The sequence below is a fragment of the Dendrobates tinctorius genome, unplaced genomic scaffold (genome assembly GCF_039654945.1).
Source record: "Dendrobates tinctorius isolate UK_male_01 unplaced genomic scaffold, ASM3965494v1 ptg000051l, whole genome shotgun sequence".
NCBI classification, from domain to species: domain Eukaryota; kingdom Metazoa; phylum Chordata; class Amphibia; order Anura; family Dendrobatidae; genus Dendrobates; species Dendrobates tinctorius.
The window spans coordinates 24,177,561-24,189,568 of NW_027361719.1; the positions used below are offsets into that span (position 1 = coordinate 24,177,561).

At 39.5% G+C, this 12,008-nt stretch overlaps 1 protein-coding gene across 2 annotated transcripts in view; it reads right to left on the reverse strand.

Moving 5' to 3' along the window:
- Nucleotides 1–11,015, reverse strand: part of GPR182 (G protein-coupled receptor 182) — a 33,068-nt gene extending 22,053 nt beyond the window's left edge. The window contains exon 1 of one of the 2 annotated variants that reach the window (XM_073576862.1): nt 10,778–11,015. The gene's annotated coding sequence lies outside the window, so the exon portion shown is untranslated. The remainder of the gene's footprint in view (nt 1–10,777) is intronic. The other variant, XM_073576861.1, reaches the window with a different exon arrangement.
- Between the last annotated feature and the right edge of the window lie 993 nt (nt 11,016–12,008).

A 12,008-nucleotide genomic window follows, 5' to 3' on the forward strand; every position in this document is an offset into this window, starting at 1 on the left:
GAGGAAGATGAATAGTCACAAGCCGTCAAACAAAATAGAACTGCTTACATTTTTGTACCAGGAGTGGTAATTGATTTCTGAACTCTTCCTGAGTTAAAACATTAGTATTGTTGCATTCTAAATGATTATGAACTTGCTTTCTTAGCATTATTTGAGGTCTTCAAGCTCTGCATTTTTTTGATATTTTGACCATTTCTTATTTTATGAAAATAAATACAAAATTTAGTGCTTGGTAATTCGAAGACATGTTGTAGGTAATTTATAGACTAAAAGAGCAATTTACATTTTGCTAAAAAAATATACCTATAAAGACAAATATCAGGCAAACTGAAAATTTTGCAGTAGATATATATATATATAGTTAAGTGCACAGCCTATGACATGGGAGACTGGGGTTCAAATCCAGGCTCTGACCTGTGAAAATAAATTGATGATAAATGGACAATCTGTTGATAAATGGGTAACTGGAACAAACCATTCATGGACAAGGCAAGAGAACATGGATCTGTTGAAATGCTACTATAACAGCAGACCAATTGAGAGAGGATATATGAAGCGTATGAGGAAACTCTGGATAGATATAAGACCTGCATGAGAAACAAACAACTAGTCTCCCAATGTTTTAATATCATAAAGAGAAAGCTATTATCACAACTTGATAACCAAATGGGAGAGGATATATGAAGCGTATGAGGAAACTCTGGATGGATATAAGACCTGCATGTCCACTGACTGAGAAACAACTAGTCACCCAACGTTTCAATATCATAAAGACAAAGCTATTATCACAACTTGAGATGGATCAACTGCACTGCAGAACCACCTCACATGAAGACCTGGAAAGGCAACATGTGCAACCGCTGATCCAATCTTGCAACTAGAGAGCACAGCAGCTGGTCTGAAACAGAAGATCTTAGATAAACTAAATACCATCAATACCAGAGAGCGACTGCCAAGGCCCAGCAAAGAAACACCACCAGACAGTATGCTAGAAGATGCCAATAGAGCACTTGCATCATTACCTACCTCCACTATAATTCAAATTAATAAACTGCTCTATGCTACTGCCTCAGCAATCATGGAAATGCTTGGCTATACAACCAACAAGAACAACAGAAGTATGTGCCCCCCTTGGAAAAGAAGGCTGGAGACAAAAATCAAGGTGACATGAAGGGAAGTCAGCCAACTAACAGAAATACAGAATAAGAACATGCTGAACAAGTCCAAAAACATGACACTAGCTGAAGCCCTATAGACTGCTAAGCAAAGGCTCACAGCACTCGCTACAAGACTAGGGAGATACACTAGAGAAGCTGAGGTCAAGAAGATAAATGCCCTGTTCTCCAAAGAACCATCCAAAGTGTACTCCCAACTACAGAACAACAGCACAAAGGCAGCAACTCCATCAATAGCAGAGACTGAACAATACTGGAGGGACATATGGGAAAAGGAAAAAACACACAACACCAGTGCAATGTGGCTGCAAGATCTGAGAATGAAACACAGCAACTACCTAGAGCAAGAATCAGTCACCATTAAAGAAGCAGACATCCAACATCGGGTCAAGAACATTGAAGAGCTGGACAGCACCTGGCCCATACATGATCCACACTTACGGGCTAAAGAAATTATCAGCGGTGCATAAACGCATGGCAAAGCAGATGAACCAACTGATAGAAGAAGGCCACCATCCAGCTTGGCTAACACAAGGTAGAACAGTGCTGATCTTGAAGGAACAGTTCCATCCATCTACCGCCCAATAACCTGCCTTACAACAACATGGAAACTCCTGTCAGGTATCATAGCCACCAAGCTACAGAACCAAATGAACCAGTACATGAATCCAGCTCAGAAACGCATCTGGAACGACACCAGAGGCTCTAAGCACCAGCTCCTAGTAGATAGAGCTGTCACTTAAGACTCAAGATCCAGACAGACTAATCTTAGCACAGCCTGGATTGACTACAGGAAAGCCTATGACTCAATGCCACACACATGGCTCTGTGAAGTCTTGGCTCTCTACATTGTCAACAGGAAATTAAGAACCTTCCTCAGAAACTCAATGGGGCTATGGAGAACAACATTGGAAGTCAGCTCAAGACAACTAGCACAAGTGACCATTAAATGCAGCATATACCAAGGTGATGCACTGTCCCCATTCCTCTTCTGCATAGGCTTGAACCCCCTCAGTCAGATAATTACAGAGTCTGGCTATGGATACAAGTTCAAGGGTGGAAGCACCATCAGCCACCTCCTCTACATGATTGATATGAAGCTGTATGTGAAAAATGAATGAGACATCGATTCACTGATCCACCTGACAAGGATCTACAGTGAAGACATTGGGATGTCCTTCGGACTGGAGAAGTGCGGCCATTTGGTAATAAAGAGAGGCAAGGTAGTCAAGACCGATGGAGTGGAATTACCAGCAGGGCATATAGCAGATGTACAGACATGCTACAAGTACCTCAGCATCACACAGGGATAAAGTAACCATGATGAGGAGGCAAGGAGAGCAGCAACATCCAAATACCATCAAATGGTAAAACAGGTCCTGAAGAGCCAGCTCAATGGGAAGAATAAAATCCATGCCATCCATACATATGCCCTGCCAGTTATTAGATACCCTGCTGGCATAGCGTGCTGGCCAAAAGAAGAGATGGAAGCCGCAGGTGTGAATACAATGCATGGAGGTCTCCACCCTAAGTCTAGCACCCAAAGATTGTATACCATCAGAAAGGAGGGTGGTCGAGGCTTGATAAGCATCCAGGCTACTATCATGGATGAAACAAGGAGCATCCAGGAATAGATCAGAAGAATGGCACCAGAAGATGAGATGCTGAGAGAAAGCCTAAGGCAGCAACAACAGACCTGGAAGGAAGAACAGGAGCATGAAGCGCCATGGCAAGACAAGCCGCTTCATGGGATGTACCACCGACAGATAATGGCAGTGGCTGACATGGAGAAATCCTACCATGGCTGGAGAAAGCTGGACTCTGAGACAGCACAGAGGCACTAATCATAGCGGCACAAGAACAAGCACTAAGTACAAGATCCTTAGAAGCAGGAATCTACTACACAAGACAAGACTCAAGGTGCAGACTATGCAAAGAAACCTCAGAAACAGTCCAACACATAGTGGCAGGATGCAAAATGCAAGCAGGAACAGCATATACTGAACGCCACAACCAAGTAGCAGGAATTGTATACAGGAACATCTGTGCAGCATATGGGCTAAGCCCCCCTAAGTGCAGGTGGGAGACCACAGAAGAAGTGGTGGAAAATGAAAAGGCTAAAATTTTGTGGGAATTCAAGTTCCAGACAGATAAGCAGGTGTTGACTAACCAATCAGACATTGTCATAATAGACAAGGATCAGAAGACATCAATGATAATAGGGCTGCCAAGTGACAGCAACATCAGGAAGAAGGAATATGAGAAGCTGGAGAAATACCAGGGCCTTAAAGGAGAACTGGAGAAGATGTGTAAGGTGAAGGCAACAGTGATTCCAGTGGTGATAGGAGCACTTGACCCCTAAGTTGGAAAAATGGCTACAATAGATCCCAGGAGCAACATCTGAGCTCTCTGTCCAGAAAAGCGCAATACTGGAAACAACGAAGATCCTGCGCAGAACCCTCAAACTTCCAGGCCTCTGGTAGACCCGAGAATGAGAAAGGACAACAAAGACCACCCCCATTGAAGGGTGAGAAGGAAGTTTTTTATAGAATATATATATATATGTATATATCTATTATATTCTAACCTGTCAGTGTGATTTTACTGTACACCACTCATGAATTGCCGGCTTTTCTATGGACGCCGGTGCGCAAAAAATCGGACAGCACTCACATGGTGCGAGTGCTGTGCAATTTTTTTTCTCACACCCATTGACTTGCATTGGCGAGTCTCGTCCGAGATACGCAGCAAATCACAGCATGCTGCAATTTTTTCTCATTCCAATTTCAGCTGAGAAAAAAAAATTGCAGATGAGATGTAACACATTGAATAACATTGTTCCGAGTGCAATCCGATTTTTTTATCGGCTTAATTGAATCGAATTATCAGATCACTTTAGAAATATTTTCATTCAAAATGTTGTTATGGATTCAATTTCTCATCCATACAGTTTAACACAGCTGTTGTTGCATTGTGGTGGCATATGAAATGTACAAAAAGTGTAATAAAATAGATCAGTATTAGATTACTCATCCATACAGTATGGCATGCTTTATGTCACATTTTTGCGGAATATAGCAGTAGAAAAAAAGCATTTGAAAATTTAGCTTGTTTCTTCACGTTTTTACCCATACACTATTCCGTGTTCTGGGGTACATTTGTGTGATAAATAAGAAAAAGGTAAAAATATTTTGCTAGGCTACATTTCTCAGCCATACAATATTACGTGCTTTTGGGTATATTTGGGTATATAGCCCTCCAAAAACTTTTTTAAGCTTTTATAGTTATTATATTGATCACCCATAGTCTATTCCATGGTTTGGAGTACATTTCATTGCTATATATGCCTCAAAATTTTGATTACATTTTTTATTGTTGTTATATTGCTCACCCATAGAACTTATAGAACATATAAGCCTCAAGACACTTGTTCTAAGTTTATTGGTGTCATATTGCCCATCAATAGGGTATTACATCTTCTTGGCTACATTTAGTTACTATATAAGTCTCAAAGACCTTGTTAAAAAGATTTATCGGTATTATAATGCTCACCTATAGAGTATTTTCACCATTAACTTCTCTCCAATTAATTAAAAACTCATGCAACAAAGTGCCAAAAATAGGACAAAAACGCCCAAAAAATGTGCATTTTGCAGCTGTGTTTTTCCTGCCAAAAGATGCAGAAATGATGCACAAATTTTACTCAGCATGTGCACATACTCTTATCTGTATTATAATGCTCACCCATAGAATATTCCGTGGTCTGGAGTGCATTTCCTTTGTATATAACCCTCAAATGTGCATAGCCTTTATGAATCTAGGAGTACCAATACATGATAGAGTGAACAGAATGTTTATGAGGCCGTCCTTTATGTCTAAAACAGGGTGTGTCTGAGCCTGTAAATTTTGGCAGTTCTTGCATCCTTCATAAATTCAACTGAAATTTCCATATTTTTTTTTTTATATAAAAAAATCAATTTTGGTTTACTTAAATTATATGTTTATTAAAATCCTTTTTACATTTTGTCTTATATACAATTTCTCGTCGATTTGGAACGTTTTATTGTCGCTCCTTAAAGTGGAGTAAAAGTGTGACACCATTGTTCTCAACAGCAAACTGGGAGTCAGAGATGCTTCCAAGGGACTTCCCCATGCTGTTCTCCTTCCACTCAGCACTTTTCCCATCCATTTGAACATTTTATCTACCCTCTGGACCTCTTTGTAGGGTCTTCTGGAAAAAATTTGGCTTTCCCATTGAATCCCATTATACTTGTTACTCGAAACAAGCATTTGAATATTAGGAATTGCCTGGTTCAAGAAACGAGCACCTGAGCATTTTACTGCTCACTCATCCCTAAATATCTGGTTTAACTTTAGAAAATATTGAAAGAAAATAATGTTACTGCAAAAAATCCAATAATCGCTTTCTCTTCTTTTGGTATGAAATATAGACTTTACATGGTGGTCAATAGGAGTTTAACATTTTCAAAATCTCCCATTTTAAAAATGTAGCATAAAATCACAGCTTGCTATTTCTTCATTGACATTGATTTAGAAAATCCACTGCATAAAAAAACACAAAATAAAATCATAAACACTTAAAAAAAATTATAGAAATATTAAAACTGTGATTTTAAGAAACCATATCTATACTTCAAAGAAATTAAGCACGGTTGTCAAACGAGTGAGGCTTTTTACTCAGGACCAGAGGAATTAATAGCATCAAGGATCTGATCCTCCTGCCCCGAACTTCTTGCCCATAGTCCCGGATCTCCTGCAACCACCAAACTTATCTGTTTCGCCGTCAACATGATGGAGGGCATAAGACCCCTAAGCCAGTCACAATTCAGCTTCTGAGGGCCTGCTGTTTTAGTAGCTGCGGGCCGGCACTTCACCTTTAAACAGTAACTGTGCGCGGCCTGTGGCATCACAGTATAACAGATGCATGCACCATGCTGTGTGTGGCAATGTCTGCTAACCTGATGTCATGGAGAGCAGGGGAATTGAAGAAGAAGATCCTGAACAGAAGTGTGCATTATACCGTAGATAAAGCACCACAGGTGATTGCTGTGTGGCTCAGTGCTTCAGTAGAGGGATGTAATAGCATCCCCAGTGCGTTTTTCTGGACTTGTGTGTATCTGTAAATGTATGTTTGTGTGTATAGACAGTATAGTATATTCTAAAAGCAATGACTGAAATGGTGCCTCCACCCCATGACTGAAGCCGAATGCTGGCAGGAAGAATAAAATTAGTTTTCTACCCGCTGCATTTGGCTGCATGCGTGAACAATATGTTTCTAAGATGTGCTCGCATGAAATAGTGTATTGTGGTGATTGTATGTGTAAACACATCTGTTGGTTTAGGCACATTTATCCCATTAATGACATATGATAGAGTACATCACATGCCAGCAAACTCACTTTGATACGGACTTGCAAGCTGAGCCCTCATCTTTGCCGGCAGAAAATGTCCTTTGTATAGAGTGTGTTTTAGGGTTAGCATAGTAACAGTGGTGTACTGTAAATATATATGTGTCGATCCTCTTATAAGTGGCGATGAGGTCATATGGGGAGGCATGCACTTTGGGGCTTGGGCCCCTGATCATTTATGACCCTACCAATGACCCTGCTCAGGACCTTTATGAATTAGTAAGAACTACTGCATATACTCGAGTATAAGCCGACCCGAGTATAACCCGGGGCACCTAATTTTGCCACGGAAAACTGGTTGACTTGACTATAAGCCAGGTATGCATTGTCCCCTCATCCCTGTCCTGGTATGGGTGGCTCCCCCCGTCCTTTCCAGATATGCGTGGCTCCCCCGTTGCTGTGCTGGTATGCATGGCTCCCCCCTCCTGTCCTGGTATGCTTGCTTCCTGTTACAAAGCATTAAAAAAATCCTACTCACCCTCCAGCGTACCCTCACAGCACCTCATTCCAGCTTCTAGCAGATCTTCCTGTGCTGAGCGATCACTTGGCACTGGAGGGTGAGTAGAAATTTTTTTTTAATGATTTTTAATAGGAAGCATGCATACCAACAAGATGCTGCGAGGGCGCCAGGTCCAACAAGATGCAGGGCACGCTGGAGGGTGAGTATGATGTCTTCTGGAAGCCGGCAGCTGCAGCTGTCACTGTGCATGCTATAAGAGAAATGAATATGCATTTCTCTTTAGCAGCGGCACAGGCGGTAGCCAGAGACGCGGGCTCCTGCCTCTGTCACCCGCTGCTCCCCCTCCCCTACTGGCTCTCTGAGACAATTGATTTGTGTATAAGCCAAGGGGGGGCGTTTTCAGCACAAAAAAAGTGCTGAAAAACTCGGCTTATACATGAGTATATACGGTAAGTGGGTCTACAGAGAGCTTCTCTTTCTGGAGGATCCAGCACTTCTGTACATTACATAATGGTGCTGGCACAGTAGGGGAATTGAACACTTATTGCCAGTTGGGAGGACCCTAGCAGTGTGATTCTCTTATTATTAGTGGACCCACTAAACAAAAAGAAATTGTCCAATGTGCGCAACCCCACTCACAATTATTAAGAGTTTGAAGGATAGTGGCATAGACTTTCCCCTCCCGGCACTGGGAGCCATTGAAGATTATTATAAAAAATAAAATGCTACCTTTGTGACCTATATTTGTGTCTTACTTCTTTAGGAAATATATTTAGTTAATGTCGGTGTTTATATATGAATCGCACAGGCTACATTACACATAGTTCTGAGAGCAACACCATAGTAGTATAAACATCACCACCGACCTGCAGAATAACAGATCCATAACATATTCCATAGATACAGAGAAATCCAACATTTCAATAGGAAGATGAAATGTTCCATGTTGACGGATATCTGCTAAGTGCATGGATGTCACAAAGCATTCCACAATGCGAGGTCAGGCCCTCCATCGCAGCTTTCCAAAGCGATGGGGAAATGTGTGTAAATATTTAACTGCTGAGAGAATAGTGGAGCCATAGAACAAAAGCCTTAAATATGTGCTCCGAATATCACGATGCATAGAATTATATCAAGGATAGAGTTGTGTCATGCCAAGATACTGAGATATTGTAGAGTCTGTAGTATCGGGGATTATTTTGTATCTGTACCTCCAGGATCATGCTGACACACTTCATGGAAAATGGTTCCTATGGTACGTGAGACGTGGACATCCTGTGTGTGGTTCTCTCATTAATACAAGAAATCATACATGAATTTAAAATGACATTGAATATAGTTAATGATGATAATGCTGATATTTAATGGGTCCTCAAAAACATTTTTCCCTTAAAATTATTATAGTAAACTATATTTAATGTTCTATATATTTAACATATAAGAGAAAAAGAAAAATTCATTTGTCCATAAATAACATCACACCAATAGATAAAACTAATATCGTTTATTTTGTTCAAAAGTAGGTAAAGATATGAGTCACATGGTGGAAGAAGCGACCAACCTCAACAAGGAGAAATAAAAAATATCATAAATATTTGACATATATGCATGAGAATTGGAGAACATTACGATGAATAGAGGTATATCAGTTATGTGGGAACAGGATTGTAGTGTAGTATGCTAGAATATGATAGAATATGTACGCCAGGGTAAGTGAATTATATTCATGGATGTGTAGTTCATTTTCCCCAAAACAGCAAATTTGAATCCTATATCCAATAATACCTAATATGCATATAGTGATGGAAAGTTATAGAAACGCAAGAAAATGAAAGTTCCTTCAAGGATCCTCATACAACCCTACGCGCATTTCGTCAGGGGATGGTGTCCTAGCGGGAGGGGCCTCTTTAAAAGGTTGTTGCACCCAACAGGAGCGTCATGTGAGTAAATGTCAAATGACGTGTCAGTGCTGGCTACGATAGCAACGCATGCGCTGTCCTGGCAGAACCTGGAAGTCCTCCGCAGTCCGTGTCATGCCACAAGTGATGTCAGGAGCACATGTGGTGAGTTATGCGATCTGACATCAGGGCCAGCACAAAGATGCAAGTGGCACATAAAACCCAGGAGACAGGGGCGCTTGCGCACTACCCAACAATGAGAAACAAAATAAAGACTGGACACTAAGTGGCAGTGTATATAATAATGAGGGAAAAGAAAGCTTTCCAAAGAGATTGATTCTATTGATTCTGTACATGAGAGAGGGTTAAATAAAAAATACAGATAGTAATTACAATGAACAGACTAGCAATAATAGACTCGTGCAGAGGGGAGAGGACCCTGCCCTTGTGGGCTTATAGTCTACTGGGGATAAATGTGGACAGGTGTCTAAAGGGATTAAAAGACTATGTATACAAGCATATGAGAATACTCAATTGTGTATATGTGAATAAGAGAAATATAAATGTGAATGAAGTAAAAAATCAGTGGACATATATATCTCCAGTATACTGTATATGTGTGTATATATATATATATATATATATATATATATATATATATATATACTGTGTGTATGTGTATATATATATATATATATATATATATATATATATATGCACATGTACGGTAAGTGCATAATGTATAAGTGGAGGGATGTAAATAATATGTTATAAATAATAAAAATAATAACTATGGTGTAAAATAATAAGTCCATCATTGATATATATAGATTTGCCAGTATAGTGAGGGAGATCAGCAACCCGATGGGCTTGATACAATCACGATAATGGCGGAGGAGACCCTGGTGGACGTACCTAGACTTGCACAAGATCGATCTTCCTACAGAAAGTTTATCCATCAAGTCGCCATGGCTCAAGATCGAGCCGAAGGCCATAAAAAAAAAAAAAAAAAAAATATATAAATTAAATGTAAAATAATAAGTGAGCGGTGCATTGTAGAATAAGACCCACAATTAATATGTGTGTAGATATAAACACATATATGCTGATATTTACAGACGTGCAGATATATATGGAGAGCACGGTAAATTGTATGTAGATACAATCACATACATATTAAACAAATACACACATAATTGACGCATATAAAAATTCTAAAATAATAGCAATAAACTTAGTATAGTGCTGATATAAATGGTGGACAGAAAAACATGCAGTGATGCATGTGATTATGCATGGATAAAAATTGGTATTGTAGAATAATGCAAAAGGCAGGCATTATATATATATATATATATATATATATATATATATATATATATATATATATATATATATATAGCAGTTAATGTTAGCCTGTAGCTCTTTAGTAGTCGTAAGTTTCCAGTCTTGCTGGGTATGCTGGGAATTGTAGTTTTGCAACAGTAGGAGAGTCACATGTTGTAAACCACTGGTGTAGAGATCTAAACAGGTATGATTAGGAGAAATGGACTCTGGATGTATGCTTGTAGAGATACTGTACCTGGCACATCTGTGTAGTCTTTATCAAAAACTGAGAAAATGAGAAACCAGTCTAGGCAACGATAGATACTATGTGACAGATATACGTGAACCATGCTGCTTAAATTGTAAAATTCAACATAATTCAACAGGAGACCAATTGCAAGACCAGTAAATGTGCATACTACATATACTACATGCAAGCATGAGGGTCACAGCTGTTTTCTACCACCCAGATAAAATAATACTACTTACTGATTCGTTTTGAAGGCGTTCTTCTTACCTGAGAAGACGTAGACGTTTCTTACAATTTTAGTTTGGGTTCACTCCCAGCTCTTTAGTTCTCTCCGTCTCCGCAGCAAGTGACATGGGCTATTTTACACTTGTTAGCATCACTCACATTCAGGAAATGATCCCACATATCCTGAAGCCGCAATCATTGCCGTGGCTCTTGTAGCCCAGGATATCCTCTTATGCAAAGGCAAACACCTTCTAAGATTGTCCGAGCCATAAAGTGGAACAGTCCCTTTGTCCGGGTGCAAGGAATGCAGCTAAAAAGAATTTCTAAACAAATAAGTCTTTCCTTTCTCCCATGGAGCACATAAAGAGATTGGCTTATTTATTTTCATTCTTTCTATAGCTTACGCGTGTGATTAACACTTTGGCTTGAGTTTTCAAGCTGTGATAATTACCCCGTTCTACAGTGCAAATATTTTACTAGTTATTTCAAAGGACTCCATAAAATCAAACTTCGGAGATCTGTGTAGATGACAAAAGGTCTATTGAGGAAATGTGTTTTTGTTTAATGTGACATAATTCATAAAGTGATGGTATCCTTACCGGGAAGCTTCAACTTTTCATGTTTATGTTAGAGAAACAATTGACTAGCAGTTAACGTATAGTTATTACATCTATAATTATTTTATGATAGCTTGTTCAATCTTTAATAGATTTGATTTTGTAGAAATATTAATAATAATAATTATTTGCAAGTTGTAAAGTAATAAGGAAAGTGACACCAAAGGTAGAGCTTCTCTATAATGTAACCATCTTACAATTTTTTTTTATGTATCCTAAGAATATTTCTTAATACACAGATCAAAGGGACAGGGCTGACTACTAGTTGGACTTTATAGCCATTTCCACCAGTTATTCTAATATGTTTGACTCTTATAAATAGAAGATAAAAAGCTTTAGGGCTCATACTCACTTGCGAGAGTCTTGCACGATTCTCGTGCAAGTCTCTCGCATGAAAACCTGACACTGCCGTCGGCACTCAAACCAGAGCGTGTGGCTACATAGAAATACATGTAGCCGCACGCTCTGATCCGAGAACTGTGCGAGCCTCTCGCAAGTGAGTATGAGCCCTTTGAGATGAGCGAGCTCTAAAATGCTCGGATGCTCATTACTCAAACCGAGCAATTCCGAATGCTCGTTTCGAGTAACGAGTATAATGGGAGTCAATCAGAAATCCAAGCATTTTTCT